Here is an 18815-nt window from a genome sequence, read left to right as displayed (position 1 = left end):
TTAAATCAGATCACCTTAAGGCAAAGTGCTGAATGTACATAGGATGCTGTCTCTGTCCAGTCATTTACTGAATCCATTACTTAAGGGGATGCAGGAAATGGGCAGTAAAAAATAGGTCTCATTTAACAGGATAGATTTAGAATAGGTCTATTTGAATCTCTACATATAGAGAAATTTTATATTTGCAATATTTGGGGAAAAAATAATCTATGCCTCATCTTTCTGTGATGAAATGAAAGTAATGGAGGAAGAGAAGGAGCTAACATATATTGGATCCTACCATGACCCGAAAATGGAAAAAAAAGAGGGTGCAATATATATGTTCTATTGTATTCCTCTGTATTTGGTGGGCTTTCATTCTCATTTTGTCTTTTTTCTTTCAAATATTGATTTATTTAAAATTCCTTAGCCATATGTACATTACTAAAGGATTGTACGGGACATTTTCTCCATAGAAGTATTGTTACAGTAGTAGCTAAAAGTTTTGCTTGAATTAGCCCAATTATCTTTGCTTGTTCTACTGGTGATTATTGTTTCTGAAATTTAGAGAGCATTTAGTATATTTTATTCGTAATAGTCTTTGCCATGTAAGTTGTCAGATTTTGAAGACCCAAAAACACTTCCTGTGTTCCCAATTTTTATGTACATATGTACACATATACTAGCTATGATCAGGAGTAATCTTAAGATATAGATGAATCCTCAAGATCAGCAGTTCATGAAATTACGCACCTAGAAAACTCCCTCTTGAAGAAGTATTATTCAGTACATTAACATTCCCAAATGCCCCCTCCCAAAGTCAAGACATTCAGCTGTTTCAGGAACGATTATGTTGAGCTAAAACTTCCCAGGAGGTCCATCAAGATGCTCTTAGACCAAAAAGAAAGGGACCTGCATTGAGATTTTTAACGTAATGAGAATTTCAGTTTCTTATAAATTTTATGAATATATTCAAGTTAAGTTTCTTCTTTCATAGTGAATATCAAAGAATCGAGGGCTTGTTCATGTGATGGATAAGATTTTAACATATTTTATAAGAAAACTATTCTGGTGCAGCCACTATGGAAAAAGGTATGGAGATTCCTCAAAAAATTAAGGCCAGAACTACCATACAATCCAGCTATTCCACTGCTGGGTATTTATCCAAAGAACATGAAAATAACAATGCGTAAAGATACGTGCACCCCTGTGTTCATGGCAGCATTATTCACAATAGCCAAGACTTGGAAGCAACATAAGTGCCCATCAAGGGACGAATGGATAAAGAAGATGTGGTATATATACACAATAAAATACTACTCAGCCATAGGAAATGATGAAATCCAGACATTTGTGACAACACGGATGGACATTGAGGGTATTATGCAAAGTGAAATAAGTCAGAGGGAGAAGGTCAAATACCATATGATTTCACTCATTAAGTAGTAGAAAATAACAACAAACAAACACATAGAGACAGAGATTGGATTGGTGGTTACCAGAGGGGAAATGGGGAGGGAGGAGGGCGAAAGGGATAATTAAGCACATGCGTGTGGTGATGGATTGTGATTAGTATTCGGGTGGTGAACATGACAACATGATGTAATCTAGCCAGAAACAGAAGTATAATGATGTACACCTGAAATTTATACAATGTTATAAACCAATGTTACTGCAATTAAAAAAAAATAAAAAACATGAGAAAAAAAAAGGAAAACTATTAACTCTTTGTATAAACCTCTTTGTTGCCCACACATGAGACAATTCCCTTTAGGGCAAAAGTCAAGGCTGACTGAAAGTCATCGGTAACTGAGTAGGAACATCCTTCTCCTTATGTCTGGGATCTCAAGCATGAAACTGACACTTTATTCAACAATAGCAAATATCTGCACAGCAATCACGTGAACAACGCGCTTTGTAGATAAATGAATAGACAAAGTTTTCTTGTTTTTGTTTTCTAGTTGTGTTATCCTGTGTTTCCCAAGCTTGCTTTAATTTCCAGGTGACACTTATTAGCAAATTAAGAGCCAGACTGCTGATAACACTTATTCCTTATGTATTTTTTTGATTATTTCAGTTCTGTTTTTATCTTTAAATATTCTGTTTCATATTACATTTATTTGTCTAGGCTCAATCAAATCATTTTGGCTGTATACCTTTTAAAGTAAATTATTAATATATTCTCTCTGAAACACTCAAGGTAATAATACCCTCAATGTTGAAAGAAAATAAGCCTACTGAAAAGAGGCTTTTCTCCATATCTTTAAGAATGGACATATTAGTCACTTTAATAATGAAAGTTGTAAGAGAGGAAAGAGTGGTTTAGAAACTGAGATGGGAGATGACAGGAAATCATTAGAAAAATCAATACGTTTAAGTGATGAAAGATCAAAGCATTACACTTCTAAGAAATGTACAAATATCAAATAGAATAGTTTCGTTTTCAAAAAGAAGTATTGGGCCGGCCCCGTGGCTTAGCGGTTGGGTGCGCGCGCTCCGCTGCTGGCGGCCCGGGTTCGGATCCCGGGCGAGCACCGACACACCGCTTCTCCGGCCATGCTGAGGCCGCGTCCCACATACAGCAACTAGAATGGATGTACAACTACGACATACAACTATCTACTGGGGCCTTGGGGGAAAAATAAATAAATAAAATCTTTAAAAAAAAAGAAGTATTATTCTACTCTGGGGGAAAACATGAGATCAGGGTGTAAAACATGATAATAGAGGACCTGAAATAAAATTTAGTGTTTTTCAGAGAGTGGAAATGATGCTGAGTTCCAGGAAAGAAGGAAAATTATGACGGATTACAGAATTCCATTTGAGAGTCTTGCTGATAGCTGTGCATTATTAAATCTGTATCTGCATGTGTTTGTACATATGTGGTGTGTGTTTACACAGGTGCTCATGCAGGAAAAAGAGAGAGATGGAAAGATATAATTAAGTGAGTCTACACAACCCTGCTGTTTTTTAAAAATAAAGTTTAACATTCGTATATTCTAAACCAGCAATTCCAATTCCAGGAATCAATAGAGTTGTCCACAAAGAGATTTGTACAGTAATCTTTATAATGGATTACTTGTAAAACCTTAAACTAGAAACAACCCAACTATCCACCAAAACAAAAATGGATAAGCAAATTGTGGTATTTATTGGCATTAAAACATAATTAATTTGGTACACTTTAAATTTGTGCATTTTATATGTGTAAAATTTACCTGAAAAAAGGAACTATAAACAAATAGTAAACTCTAGTTAATATGAACGCTGAGGCATTTCAGAAGCTTAATAAGATATATGGACAGGTGGCTAGAGAGAAGACTATGTAGGCAATAAGACAAATATGACAAAATATTAATAATGACAGAATTTAAGTTATGGGATTATGTCTATTCGCTGTACAATTATTTCAAATTTTTTATATGTTTAAAATATTAATGATAAATGTTGGGGATAAATTAAAAGAAAATAACACCACAATGGAAATAAAATCTTTTACTCTTATGTTTTCTTCTATGTTCATTTATGTATCCATATGTATCCAATATATAAAACAATAAGAAGGAATCTTAAAAACATTAAGTGAAAGACATTGGACCAAAAAAGTATATACTGCGTGAAACCCTTATTAAGATAAGAATGGGCAGATCTAATACATGGTAATATAAATCAGAAAATTGTTGCCTGTGGATGTCGTGATGGCCTGAAAGAGGAGAATAGGGGTTTTCTGGGGTCCTGGAAATACTCTACATCTAGATTGGGGTGGTGGTTACATGAGTGTACACGTGACCAAAACCCATCACTGGCAAAACTGATTTTACCCCAAAGAAAATAAAAAGTGAAATAAAAACATTTAAAGATTTTTAAAAATACTGAGATGACTACTCTGTAACATCATTTTAATGAAAGAAATACTAAAGGATGTTCTTCATCAGAAAAATAATTCCAGATAGAAGCATAGAGAAGCAGGAAGGAATGAGGAACAAGAGAAAGGGTAAGTATGTGGGTGAATCTAGCTATACAACCATTATAATGATGTTTTATTGGGTTTAAAATGTGCAGCAAATAAAGTTAAATGATTAAGATAGCATACAGGGAAGGGCTGGTAATCTGAGTTAACGTTCTCTAAGGTCACTGAATTGTGGGAAAGTTGCAAAAGTACTAACTTACATAAGTTGGATATATCAAAAACTTATTTTGTAATCTCTACAAGGACCGTGGAAATAATAATAAAAGATATATTACTAGCAAGCTATTAGAGAAAAAAATTTCTTTTCAAATAGACAAGAAAGGCAATGTAAAGGTAAGAAAACATATTAAACTTTAGAAAATGGTAATATAGGCGCTTAAGTATTTAGGGTTGAAATGCACCATTATATGCAACTTTCTTTGAAATGTCTAAAATCTAAATGAATTTGATGGTTAGACAGACAGATCAAAAGACGTACAAATATGTGATAATCTAAATATAGCAACATGAGAGAAAGTTAGATGCTACACTTAAGCCCAAACATGTAAATGATTACATATTATCATTTAAACTAATTAATTAAAAAGCAAATATTGTCAGACTGGGTTTGAAAGGAAAAAGAAAAGCCTATTCTGCTTACAGACAACCCACTTTATATATGAAGATAAAGAAGAGAAGGAAAGAAAGCAAGGAAAAACATTAACTCAGAGAAAACTTGTGTAGTTATACTATTATCTGACAAATAGAATTTAAGGTAACACCATTAAGATGAAGAAACATATCTCAAAATGATATAAGGGTAATTGAAATATTAAATGTGTATTACCTAATAACATAACCTCATAATATATAAAACAAAATAGGCAGAAACTAAAAGAGGAAATAATCAATTGACAATGATATTGGAAGATTTTAACCTATTTCTCTGTCACTAGTAGAATAAGAAAACAAAAAAATCTTTAAGGATAAAGAAAGGTTGTTTATGAATGACAATTATGATCAACTTTTCATACCTAAAACATAGCACCAACAACTGAAGCATACTAATTCTTTCTAAGGGCCCATGGAATATTTACCAAAATACAAATATGCTGGAAAATGAAGCAAGAGTATATTATTTTACCAATGTGAAGTTAAGATAAACAACGATAAAATAAAAGATAATTAGATATTTGGAAATCAAGTAGAATGTTTCTACTATGTAGTCAACGGCCTAAACATATACAAAATGAAAATTATAGAATGTTTTTAACTCAATGATACTTAAAATATGGTATTTATAAAATTTCGTTACGCAAGCAATGCTGTATTTAGAGAAAAATTTTATAGTCATAAATATATATGGATATATATTAAAAATAAAGTATAATTATCATTTATATCACTATTTATATTGTATTTATCCTTGTTAAAGAGCAATGATTTAAATTAAAAATAATGGAATCAAGGAAATAGACAAGATCTATTTATCAGGAGCAGTCATATGAATGGCATGATGGGGTCCAAGTGATGTTCGTTTCTTGAACTTACTTGTCCTTAAATGTATGTTCATTTTGTTTTTAATAATTTACTTAGCTATGTTCTTTTGATTTATGTACTTTTCTGAGAGTACACTGCATTGTATGAAAATAATAATCTAAACTTCATCATATTAATGTTTCCCTCAATAACTTTTTATCTCCCTCCCCACATTGATCCGATCTAAAGAAAAAGCAGATCTCAACTGTAGTGTCACAGGATTTGGAGTGGGTCAGGAGTAGCATTCTACAAGATTGTCTCTTTTCTTTTTTGTGGGGAAGATTAGCTCTGAGCTAATATCTGATGCCAATCCTCCTCTTTGTTTGCAGAGGAAGACTGGCCCTGGGTTAACATCCATGCCCATCTTCCTCTACTTTATATGGGACGCCACCACAGCATGGTTTGACAAGTGGTGTGTTGGTGTGTGCCCGAGATCCGAACCTGTGAACTCTGGGCCGACAAAGCGGAGTGTGTGCACTTAACTGCTACACCACCGGGCCGACCCCAAGAGTGCCTCTTATTCACAGTCACAAAGTGTGGCAAAGAGGGGCAAACATGAGAAACAGTTTTTACGAGCTGCCAGTTACCAAGTTGACAGAAAGGAAGACATAAAATAAAATATGGAGCAGTTCAGCTAGGGAAACAATGGGATCCAAATTAGAGTGGGGATTGAGGTGGAAGTAAAGCAGGCCTAAAGGATTTTTTGATCTTGATAACAAGAGTATGAGAAAATGTATTATTCTACGGCAGGCTCTCAAGCTTGAAGGTGCTGGGAGAAAATTGACCCCTTATGAAGAAAAAATATTTGTAATCAATTTAGAGAAAGTCAGCACTACTTTCAGTTGTGGTGGCTTTAATTCTATTCTTCTGCTCCTGATTTGTTGTATTGCCCAATATTTTCTCAAGACATGATTCATCTGGAAATCTGATTGTCTATTTTATCACCTTTCTCTCTCATGTGACGCTCTCCTCTAGGAAGTACCTTTCCCTACGGTTAGAACAATGTGTAACACATCATTTCACGGCTAATAATCCTGGGTATGGTCTTATAGAAACTCATTGTATCCATTTCCCTTTAGTGAAAGTTGGAACAATATTGGCTAAAATATACACACAAGAAGCTAGATGATCCAAAATACGTAGGTGAACTCCATCATCATCATCATCATCATCATCATCATCATCACCACCTCCATCATCATCATCATCTTATCATCATCATCATCATCACCACCATCACCATCACCATCATCATCATCATCATCATCTTATCATCATCATCACCATCATCATCATTTTATCATCATCACCATCATCATCATCTTATCATCATCATCATCATCATCATCATCATCATCTTCATCATCACAAACACATTCATAGCCCTGTCTGTAAACCAGGCTGTATTCCAAATGCTCAATTAATCCTTAAAACAGGTCTATTAGGTGTGTACTATTATAAACCCCACTTATACATGAGGACCCTTAGACAGGAAATGTTAAGTAACTTTCCAGGTAACAGAGCTAATAAATCCTGACTTAATTTGAAACATGATGGCCTGGGTCAGAAGTATGCTCTTAGCTACTGTGCTATTCTGCTTCTTATAAATGCAGAACACACAAATATGCCCAAATATATACATAATGTTTTTTCATCCATGCCACCTAACTTATTTTTTGCAGTTAGGACCTCTGGGTTAGTTTCTAATGGAACCTAATTTTAGAGTTTACTAATCTGAAAAAATAAAAATCTTTGACTTTATTGCACTATTTTTTAAATTAGAGAAACATAACCTACAAATTGATTAAATCTTTATCAACTAAGTATTCTCCTTTTATCCTTTAATCACATGTCAGTATGCCTCCTGACATCAGGAGGCACTATTTCAGAAGGCTGTTTCACCAGAGCATGGCTTTTCAAGGTAAACACCTGCATTCAAACACCAGTTCAGTGACTTCCTAGTCGTACAAAATCAGGCAATTTATACAACTTCCATAACCCCCATTTCCCCATTCATAGAGTTAAGATGATAATCCCTGTTCCATAGGAAAGTACTAAATAAAATAATTCAGGTAAAAACAAAAGTCTTCATACAGTGGTTGAAAGAGAGAGAGAAACAGACAGAGACAGAGAAATACAGAGAGAAAGAGAGCTGTTAAAAGATAAACTGAGGCATCTTAAAAATTTGAAGAGTTTATTTGAGCAAAAATTGATTCTAATAGGGCGGCATCCAACCTAGCAGACAGAAAGGAGCTCTGAGGAGCTGTACAAAATGAAATAATTTTATGTTTTTTTCTCTTTCTCATTCTGGAACAATCAATCATTTTACCTTTTCTTACCTACTTTTCATACACAGTTGTTTACCCTCACCTTTATTATTTCTAAGTAGTTTTAATTATATATATCGGTTAAAATTCTTAACCGCTAACGAAAACTAAGAAGTGAGAAATTATGGACTGTCTGTTACACTAACATTCTGTGGATTGGCAAATTTATATATACTTTTCATAATTTCTAGAAGTATATTCTTTCTCATAGTAAATTTTCCAATGTGGCACAAACATGTTTACTAATAGACCCAAATATCTTTATTTCCTCTGTAAAAGAAAGCCAAACATGGATCAACCTGTGTTCAGTAGTTAATGTTTCAGTATTTTATCTTATTTAGAAATGATCTAGATATTCAATGAATATCCATCATTTAATTTATCCCAGTACAACTTTCAAGTTTCAAGTTACCAAAAAGATTTTGGAAACTATTTATAAGTAGACATACCATAAAGCATAATTATTGTTGAAAAGTTTACTTATAAACTTTTATCTTACTTAAATCTATTTAATTTACTTGTTCTTAAGTTATGTTTAGACTAGTCATGAAAATTTCACAAGACATTAACAGCTAACCATCATCTTAAGTTATCTTTCTTGCTGACAAACACTGTAACAGAGATAACATTAGTTTATTTGACTTTTAGTAAATCTAGACAGATTAAAATATTTAATGCTGATGACTCTAAAGAGATGCCTATTTTAATTAAACTGACAAACTTAAACTAGCTTTTATTTACCCAAGATTATCCTAGATGATGTGCACTTGAAAAACATTTGGGTTAGTTTCTATACTTCTGAAAGTAGACTTGATTTGTGTAATGCTTGTTTGCCTTTAAGCTGATTAAATAGAGCTCTTTACAAATTAATCTTAGCAATACCATCTGGAGGTAGAGAAAAATCACATGTCTATAACATACATACATAGATATAACATAAACATACAGACAGATGCGAACAGAGGTCATACAGCTTTTTTTAAAAAAATTTACCCATGAGACAGGTATATAATGCAAAACTCTCTAGTTTATAAAAGAACAGTTGAATCCAAATTGTGTTTCTGGAAAATGGTATAGGTTAAGTTTACCTGCTTATATGGCTAAAGCTGTTTATTAATATTTGTGAAAACGACTTAAGATTTTTCACATGCTTAGTTTTCAAGTTATCCTTTCCTTCTTTCTTCCTCTCCTGATAAGAATTACCTTGGTTCCTACAGAAGACCAGGTAGAAGAAATTACATCTCAAAACGCCCAAAGAAAGAATGCAAGTTCCACCAAGAAGGACTTTTGTTCCCTAAGTCCAGACCTTTTATAATATCTGCAAGCCTTTCCAAATGAATAGGGGAGATTTGGGGATTGGTAAAGAGGACAGGTGGATTTTGAATTGTTTCTAGAGCCATATTTCTCTTCTTGTAAAAACTTGATTTATAAGACAAGTACAGTTGTTTTTAATTCCTCAAAGAATTGCAGCCTGAATGATACAGAGGCTGAGCCACCTATCTAACTACATTATCTTTAATTTGTTTCTTTATATCAGGAAGAAGATCTTCAACTAAGATAGAATCAAAAGATTCCTATGTTCTAGATTTAGAACTGTGTATCTTTGGAATGTTTTAATAAAGTCTTCCACTAAGGTTACCGAATTTTTTCTTTCCCTTAAGGTACATAGTTTCATTTCAGCTTAGGAGAGAAGGCCTAAAAATGTTCCTATCAAGTTCTAAATATAAGCTTTCAATTTGGCCAACTTCTGACCATACAACTCCTTTAAAAAAATTCTTTCAAGTATCTTGTCAGGTTCAGCTGGGACAAATAGTAAAATATTCCTGGGAGTATTGAACAACTCCATGGACACAAGAGGCATCCCCCAAAGGGTGCAAGAGATGCCATCCTCCCAAGATCCAGAGCCACTCCCAAAGATAACCAAAAGAAAGAAAGACTTAAACAATTCCCCCTGAGAGCTGGCAACAGTTGGACCCTCACTGCAAATGGAGTACAACCTACATTTCGGTTCAGCCATATCTAGCAGAAAGTGGGGTGGAACCCACATTTCTATCCGGCCATATTTTGGGGGCTCTCAACCTGATGGTTGCCAAGTTCTCAGGACTCAAAACAAGACAAATGAGAAGGCAATAACTTTTCCTGGGAGAGAAAGGATCAATAACCTATGGGTACCTGAAAGCAAATTCAGGAGTTACCATTCAAAGATCTAATTCTTACACATATTTTTTTGCCTGCCAATCTGAATTTGGAAAGGAAAGGAAAACGGGAAATTCTACCTTCCTTTCTCAACCAGGCACCAGATAGAGATCTGGGAGAGCTAACTTTGGAAAGAATTCTTACCCTTTGTTGTCTTCCAGTTTTCCCAGGATCCCATCTGTAGGCTGGGATGTAGGATGGTCTGGCCTTCCCAGAGCTTCCATTCTAGTTGAGCCATGAGGCCTAAGAAATTTGAAATAACAAATATATGAACCACAATTTATAATGAAGTGCTAATTAGTGTGAGGTGGGAAGTCCTTAACTTTAAATATGTATGGCTTGTAAGGCTCTCTATAACCTGGCCTCTATCTAGTCCAACATCCTCAGACCACAGACTTCCTCTGTCTTTTTATATGCTACTGTCCTAAGGAATTATTTGGTGTTACCTCAATGAATGCTCTGTACTTTCTTAAGACCATAAGTTCTTTCTTCTAGGAATACTTGACCTGCCCCTACCTGGCCTTCCTAAAAAATTTATAACTGTTCTTTGCATTTTAACTTAAGTTAAATGACCTTAATCATTAACCCTTTTTTGTCCTATTTACAATTTTGGTCTATCACTTCTTTGGACCACTACACTACATTAACAAACTTTTGTAATATTCACTGTCACACTAAATTGGGAGATGACACTCTGCAGTTGAAATTCTTATGTTTGAATTATTGCTCTAAAAATTATTAGTCAAATGACCATGGGAAAGTTAGTTAAGTTAAATTCTTTGTGCCTCGGTTAACCCATCTATAAAATGAAGTTAAAAGTTCTATTAAAATCTTAATGCCAGGATGATATTATATTGGCTAGGACTAAGGTAGTAAATGATAACAACTAACGTTGTTGAGTGTTTATTAGATCTCAGATATCATTCTAAATTCTTGCATACATTAACTAATGCAAACCCAATAACATTTGTGTTATTATTTTCCACATGTCACAGACCACAAAATCCAGAGAATTTGTGGTCATATAACAGAGCCATGATTTTAAGACCGAGAGTGTTGCTACAAAGCCTATGCCCTTAGCCTGCACAAAAATTCTGATTTTCTAAATATGGTATAGGCTACACAGAGATATATAAAATAAAGTAAGAATGGTAGTAAATATTTAACTTTCGTAATGCATTTTTAGAGAGTTAACTTGAGAGGTAATGTACTGTTGTTTCATTCTTTTGGTTTTCGTGAATGAGAAAATACTGCCTTGCATTTAAAGAACCAACATTTATTTCTTATTCTCTTCTGAGCTCATGAAATTGCATTATGTTTCACCAGTTAGGAAGTAGACACACTCTTATACTTGAACATGATCAGGCTTGAAAAGTCAGATTTTCTGATTTCTTAACCGGCATCACTGGATGCTTTATAAATTCAATGTATTGTAATGAGTTCACTGAGGAAAATTATGTTGTTTAATATTATCTAACTTGAACTAAGAGGTTCATCAACAGAGTTATTTTACAAATCAACTATGCTATGTTTTACATAATCATGTAAATTACTGTTTTATCTATCCCTTCTATGCAGTGAATGATATTTAAAGTAATTCTGCACTTGTAAAGGTTTAAATTACAAGGGCATGTTGCACTTGTCTTATGGTAGGTGCCGAATAAACAAAAGTTATCAGGCATGTTTAGAAACCACATATATACCAAACAGTTTAGTCTCATCTTCAAGTAAAGTTAATTTCATAAGCCATGTTAAAGAATAAATACTTACCCTTGAGTACAGCCTTTGATGTGAGAAGACACTGATTACTTTCTCAGCAAATTTCATTAGATAATTTTACCATGCTTAGGACGTCAAATAAATAAGTACTGCTAAACTCTCTGGCACTTTATAGAAATGTATAAACCAGACTGGAGTTTAACACCACTCCAGTGATGTCAAATATATATGTGTACATAATATATATATATGTATATGTATGTGTGTATATATATATATTAGAACGTTGGTTCTAAATGCTCATGAGAAGATTATGATATAGACCATCACTTAACTGACTTTAATATCCCTCTAATTTTTAAACTCCTTAACTGCAGGAGCATATTTCTATTTACATAATTGACTACACAATGTTTAATTATGGAAACAATTTTATAAATGCCTACAGCACAGATTTTGGCTGACCAATCATATAATTTCCCAAATGAGCCCACCTAGTATAATGTAACAAAGCCATGTATGATTGAGTTAAACTTTTGAAGAGCTAGGATAGGAGAACTGTAAATAGAGGGGAAAGAAAAAACCATGTGTGAAGTCTATAAATGGGAAAGGATTTGGTGCACTGAAATAAAAAGAAAAGAATCTCATGTTTGTGGGTAAAGGGGGGTATTAGTGAACTGGAAGGTGTATGATAGAAGAAGAGGTCAGAAAAATCATTCTGAAGAGTTGAGATTGGTCTCATTGGCTATGGTAAGGAATTGGACTTTATTTTAAGAAGAGAAGCTATTTGAATGTTTAAAAAGTGAGAGTAGAGTGAAATGACTTAACGATTTAAAAATTCATCTCTGCTTCTGTGAGATTATATTTTAGAACTTGGAAAGAGCATTTAATAGCTGTTGCAGCAGGAAAGGCCAAAGATAGTTGCTTGGACTAGGACAGCTGCAAGGAATGGCTAGAAAGGAAGAGACATTTCAAAAAAATTTGGAATCATAAACAATAGAACTTCTGATGGATTAGATGTTAGAAGAGAGAAGAAAAGGGGGACTTAACGATGATTTGTCTTAGCCTTGGTCAACTGGATGGGTAGTTGGCCCAAGTATTAGAATGAGAAAGTCTGAGGGAAGAATAGATTCTGGTCAGGGCTAGAGACTAGGAAGTATGTTTTGGATAAATAAGTGTGAGATGCTTCTTAAACATGGTGAGAAATGTCTCTCCCTCTTGATAATTTCTATGAGAAAAGACCCTCGGCACTACCATGATTTGGGGTTAGACCTGTCCTTGGTTTTCCCTCCCACCTTGGCATTTTTTCATACTGCCTCAGAAATTCACATTCATCAACCCTAACTTTCTGGTCTGTAACAATTTCCAATCCAACGTACTTGCCGAGTGTTCATAAAGGGATAAACTCTCTCTTTTCTTTTTTTTTTTTTGCAAATTTTTAGTATGTTCTAGTATTTTTTTAGTATAACATTTCTAATTCTAATATAACATTTTAAAATATTTATATATTAAGTTATTGATACTGTTTTAAAACTAGTTTTAAAATCTTTCCTACAGCTTCTTCACCAGCTGAACAACTCTGATTTATTCCATTCTGATAACAGACTATATTGGCCTTACCTGCATGAACATCTAGTTATTTTCAGTAAAAAGCTTTGATAATGACTTAATTAAAGATTTGCCTATATATTGCATGTGGACAAATGTTATATTCGTAACACTTTTTTCAATTTAGTAATGACAGAAATATAGTTCTATACTCTTTGTATCCCCTATAAAATTGAGCCTCTGCTTGGTAAATAATAGGTACTCAAATATCTGTTGAATTAAATTGAACCTCCACTCCAAAAAGACAGACAAACATCTAGTGGAGAGAGACACTCTTTGAAGTAAATATTTGGACAAACTTTTGCATATTACTTACACTTCTACTTGATGAAGTTCTTTATTTTGTCTCTACATTGTTATTGCTCTAGTCAACTTATTGTTTCATTGTTAAAGTTTTCAGCAGAGTTTTATCTTTAGAATATAGTTGCACAGTTTAAAGACCTATTTGGTTTTCATTTTCATGAACTCTTTCATGAAGAGCTTCAGAAAAATTGGCAAATGAAATATGCTATTATTTCTTCTCCATTTCTTAAATAAAAATAATGGGGAAATAGGAAAAACATAGCACGGAACCAGTTCTATTAGAAGCTACTTGCATATTTGTGAGTACTTACATATTTTTGATAAATGAGTCATATTTCCTTAGAATGCAGTTTTCTAGAAGGCGCAATTTGGGTTAGGAGATCACTGAATGCTAAGAGAACTAAAAAGTCAATGACAAAATTGATTTTTCAGATTATGAACTTAAAATGAGCCCTGATTAGTTACAGGTAGTCTCACTGGTAGGTGGCAAAAAATACATACCAAGACATCTCATTAGTTTTCACTTAAAGTCTAAAATTTTATATTAACATAATAAAAAAGATAAAAGGACCAATAATATATATAATTAGCCTATTTTTTGAGACAGCATCAATTTAGAGGTATTGAGTTTTCACGTCTACGTCCTTTTTATGCTGTGGTTAATAGGTGAAAGGATAGCACATACAGGTATTTTAGTTTATCCTGTAGGGCAGCTGTTTGTAATCTGGGAAACTCTGTCTTGTTTTGACCATACCTGTGAATTGATCAAAGCCTGATGATGACTTTTCAAGTGATTAAATAAAGAGATTAAAGTTTGTATTTGTTAGAATTAATATATAATTTTTAATGACAATATAATTTTGATACAATGGAATTGACTTCAAACTTGAACTTATTTGCTTTCATCTATATTGAGCATTTTCCCCAATTTCTTGCAGAAAAGGTGATATTTGTGCTTACTCTCCATTCCTCCCCTCATGGAAACTTGACATCCTTGATTTTTTTCATGGAAAAGCACTGTGTCTACTAATAGAAGTAATTTTTTTGTTTGTTTGTTTTGTTTTCTTTTTTGTTTTCTCCAAATTTATTCGGTTTTTGGTTTATTTTACATTTAAAGGAACTCATCATAGATATATATTTTATATTCTAGATAATTAAAAAGCAACTTTGAAATCTTGCTGTACTAAAGCGGGTTTGAATAAGAAACTAAACGGTATAATTATATACACTGATAAAATAATTTAGATAAAGCCAAGATTCACCAAAGTAATTTTTTAAATGTGAAATTAATTGAATATCATACTCAGAAAAACTTCCTGGGGCCAGCCCAGTGGCGTAGTGGCTATGTTCCATGCACTTGGCTTTGGTGGCCCAGGGTTCACAGGTTTGGATCTTGGGCATGGACGTACACTGCTCATCAAGCCATGCAGTGGTGGTGACCCACATACAAAATAGAGGAAGATTAGCACAGATGTTAGCTCAGGGCAAATCTTCCTCATCAGGAAAAAGAGAAAAATTTCCCTTAACTTTTTCTAAATGTTTATTTCCCAAGAATACATTGTGCCTGTTTGTTTTGTAATATGGTAATTCAATCATTCTCTCTCTCTCTCTCTCTCTCACACACACACACACACACACACACACACACAAACATCCTCGATCAAAAAAAAAGTATTTCTATTTTTCCCTGAAATCGGAATAGGTTTTCTTTCCTAAAATTGATGTTTGTGGACTGCAGAGTCTCTTCTTTAATTTTATAACACTTTGCTTACCTGCTAACTTTAGAACGAGTGTAAAATTTTCACCTTCTTAAATTTTGTTATAACTTTAATTTTTACATTTCCATTCTCCATATTTTTATCCACTTACAGAAGAATTACTATTACCCAGATTTATCTAACTTATTGTCTCTTTCTAAAGTTACACTGAAACATCATAAGGGATTCGTATAAAAGGATCAGTGAAAAAACCTCTAAGTGTGATGTACTGTCTGCTGTAACATGAACAATTTGATTGAAGAGAAAGTTCAGAATTCAGTGAAACGTCTATAGCAGGATAAAATCTTACCGAACTGAGAAAAAAATCCACTGTATGAGAAGAGTTGGTGTATGGGTGAGAAAACAGCTGCTTAGCGTACATGGGAATGTTTGGAAGCAGAGGAGGCCAATTAGCAATAGGTCAAGAGTCATTTCTTGGCTGAAAATTCTGTGCCTTTTAGGAGAATCTAGTAGAAGATCCCCAAGAGGATCTTCTTTCCTCCTAATTCCAAGGGAAATCACACATGGGCCATAGAGAACTTGACAGACAAGATGCAGAGCTCTTGTACCCTGTAAAAGAATGCAGAAGCCCCAGCTGTTGTAAAGACCATTTCGTCGTTGTGTGACATTTTGGAGAAGGCATAAAAATAGAATCGTGATGACCTTGGAGACCCTATTATTAACTTTCAGTGTGACAAAATCAATTAGAATCATTACATTTTAATTTCTTCATCTTTAAAATTGGTTCAATCTAACCATGCTACTTAATGCATTGGGTTATTCTGAGGAGCAAGTTACATTAATTTACATAATGATATTTTTAGAAATCTAGTACCATTGTCTTTATATGTCTTTCACTGATGATAATTTTTATTGGCTGTGTATTAAAAAATGAAGGCTATAAGCTGTGAGGGGGAAAGAGAATGACAAGGCAAGAGGTTCAAACAAAGAATAAAGCCATAAACAATATGACACATTCAGAGGTGGTCATGAGGTGAACATAATAGGAATAATAGGAGAGAGGACTTTGAAATGTAGAACATCAGTTCAGAGTGGACTTTGAATGCTAGGCAGAGTTGTTCACATTTCATATCATGTGTAATAAGGAACTTTATGTCTATTAATGGAATTACACTAAAAAGCAAATCTTTTATGAGCACACTAGTAAAAAAAATAGAAGCACTTTTTATTTATTTCTATTTACTTGAGAAATGTAAGTTTTGTGTATTTTAATGGTATTATTGACTTACCATTCAGAAGACTTTGTCTAGTAGTGATGATGAACTTCACTTCGACTAAATGCTGCAATGTCTTGCAATTCCTGATGTTATTTTCATTCATTTGTGATGAGGCTAGCTAGTGTTTGGAGTGCAATCTGTTTCCCTGGAGCAAAGCAAAGCTGATTGACCTTTAATGCAATTAAACCTATGAGTTCGCCTCATTAATCACATATTTAAACTAAATGAGCTGGTATATTTATCTAGCATAATTACCCTGTAGTCTACATTTTAAAGTAAACAAGGTATAGCCAACTTTATAAGATTACTTCATGCAATATATTGCTATCACAAAATAATTAATTTTTAAGATTATTAAACATTTTTATGATTATTATACATGTATGGTTTTCTCATCCAAAACATTTAGAAAACCTGCATTACAGGGAATATAGCTTGAAAGATCTAAACATATTTTGGAAAAGGAAAATCTTATTTTAGTAAACTTAAGAATTATAATAGCAGATATCAATAATGTAAACATCCCAAGCAGCTTAGATTTTTCTCTTTCAAAGTCAACATGTTCAGCTGCAGATGGGCTATGAATTTGGTAAGTACTTCTATAAGTGCATTGACATTTCTGATATGTGTGTTGGTTAAATGATGGGCCAGGTACTTAAACACATAATCTGATGAGGAGGAGCTATTGCATAGTAAAATTTTGAAATAAGTGGAGTACAGTAAAGGTAACATTAATGCCATGCTGAAACCAAACATTAATATTTATTAACTGAAGGCATAATTTAAAATATCTGCATTCATTGATCAGCAACTATGTCCTTGGCAATGACCTAGGGTCTGCACCTACAAATAATTGAGGAAGGGGTGAATATCCACTACAGACAAGCAGTCTCAGGAAGGTGAGGTACTGTCACAGCCTTACCCAGCCACTGAATGAGAGTCAAAATTTATGTGCGTACTTGGTGAATCCAAATTCAAAATTCTTACCATTTTGATATGTTTTTTCAGAGTCAGAGATATAGCATTCACACTACTGAAATAAGTAAACTCAAAAGGGCTTGTATTTATTATATATAGTTAGTAATAAATAAATTATAACATGCAGCTGTTGGTGTATATATAGAAACACAGTAATGACACATTTTATTAGGAAAAATGGCTTTCAAACTGCAGGTGGTTTTGGCTTGGGGAAGCAAGCTAGAAGCCACATGCGCCTGGGGCCCACACTTTTCATCTGATTACTGGCAGATTATTTCTGCTTTTTCTGTTTCATATATTTTGATGTCATGTAATAAATATTTCAGCTGGAAAAAGAGTATACATACTAGCTCCATCACTAATTTCCTGTATTATCTTAGGTGAGTTTCATTTATATTTCCTCATCTGAAAATTGGGCATAACATGGTTATGATCTTAAGGGTGTCACGAAGATTAAATGATATAACACAAGCAGAGTGCTTAGAAAGTGGCTGCCGCAAAGTAAGTCCTCCAAAAAACAACTAATTTTTATTATAATATATATCATTTTTCCTTATTATTTACTATTACATTACCTCTGTCAAAATAATCACTATATTTATATAATTACATTTATATAATATATTTATACTTTTAATATAAAAATGAGTAAAATATCAATCTCCATGTTTCATCTAATTTTCAACAGATTAATTAATATGCAAAATCCTGTCTTTACCTATTCTCTGAATGCTTAGTTTTACAAAAATATTCTAAGAAAATACCTAGTGTGTAGATTATTAAGGATAATGCAGAATGTTTCTGAAATGTGCAAACTAAAAGGTGATTATTATAGTATGGGTGAAAAAATATGTATTTTTGTAAAATTTTGATTTTTGTTTTAGAGTTACTATGCCACTTTATAAGAGCATCAAGTCTGACGAGGACTATTTCTTTTATTCTATTTATTTACTTTAACAATAGAAGAATAACAAAAAACACTGAAGATCCACCCCTGATGGCCTAGTGGTTAAAGTTTGGCATGCTCCGCTTTGGCGGCCCAGGTTTGGTTCTCACGTGCAGAAGCACACCACTCATCTGTCAGCAGCCATGCTGTGGCAGTGACTCACATAGAAGAACTAGAAGGGCTTACAACTAAAATATAACACTAGGTACTGGGGCTTTGGAGAGGAAAAAAAAAGAGAGAGAGATTGACGACAGATGTTAGCTCAGCACGAATCTT

Source organism: Ceratotherium simum, chromosome 24 (assembly GCF_057802395.1).
Source record: "Ceratotherium simum simum isolate JZ-2026a chromosome 24, ASM5780239v1, whole genome shotgun sequence".
In the NCBI taxonomy this organism is placed as follows: Eukaryota; Metazoa; Chordata; class Mammalia; order Perissodactyla; family Rhinocerotidae; genus Ceratotherium; species Ceratotherium simum.
The sequence above is the reverse complement of the archived record's forward strand: the minus strand, read 5'-3'. Positions refer to the sequence as shown.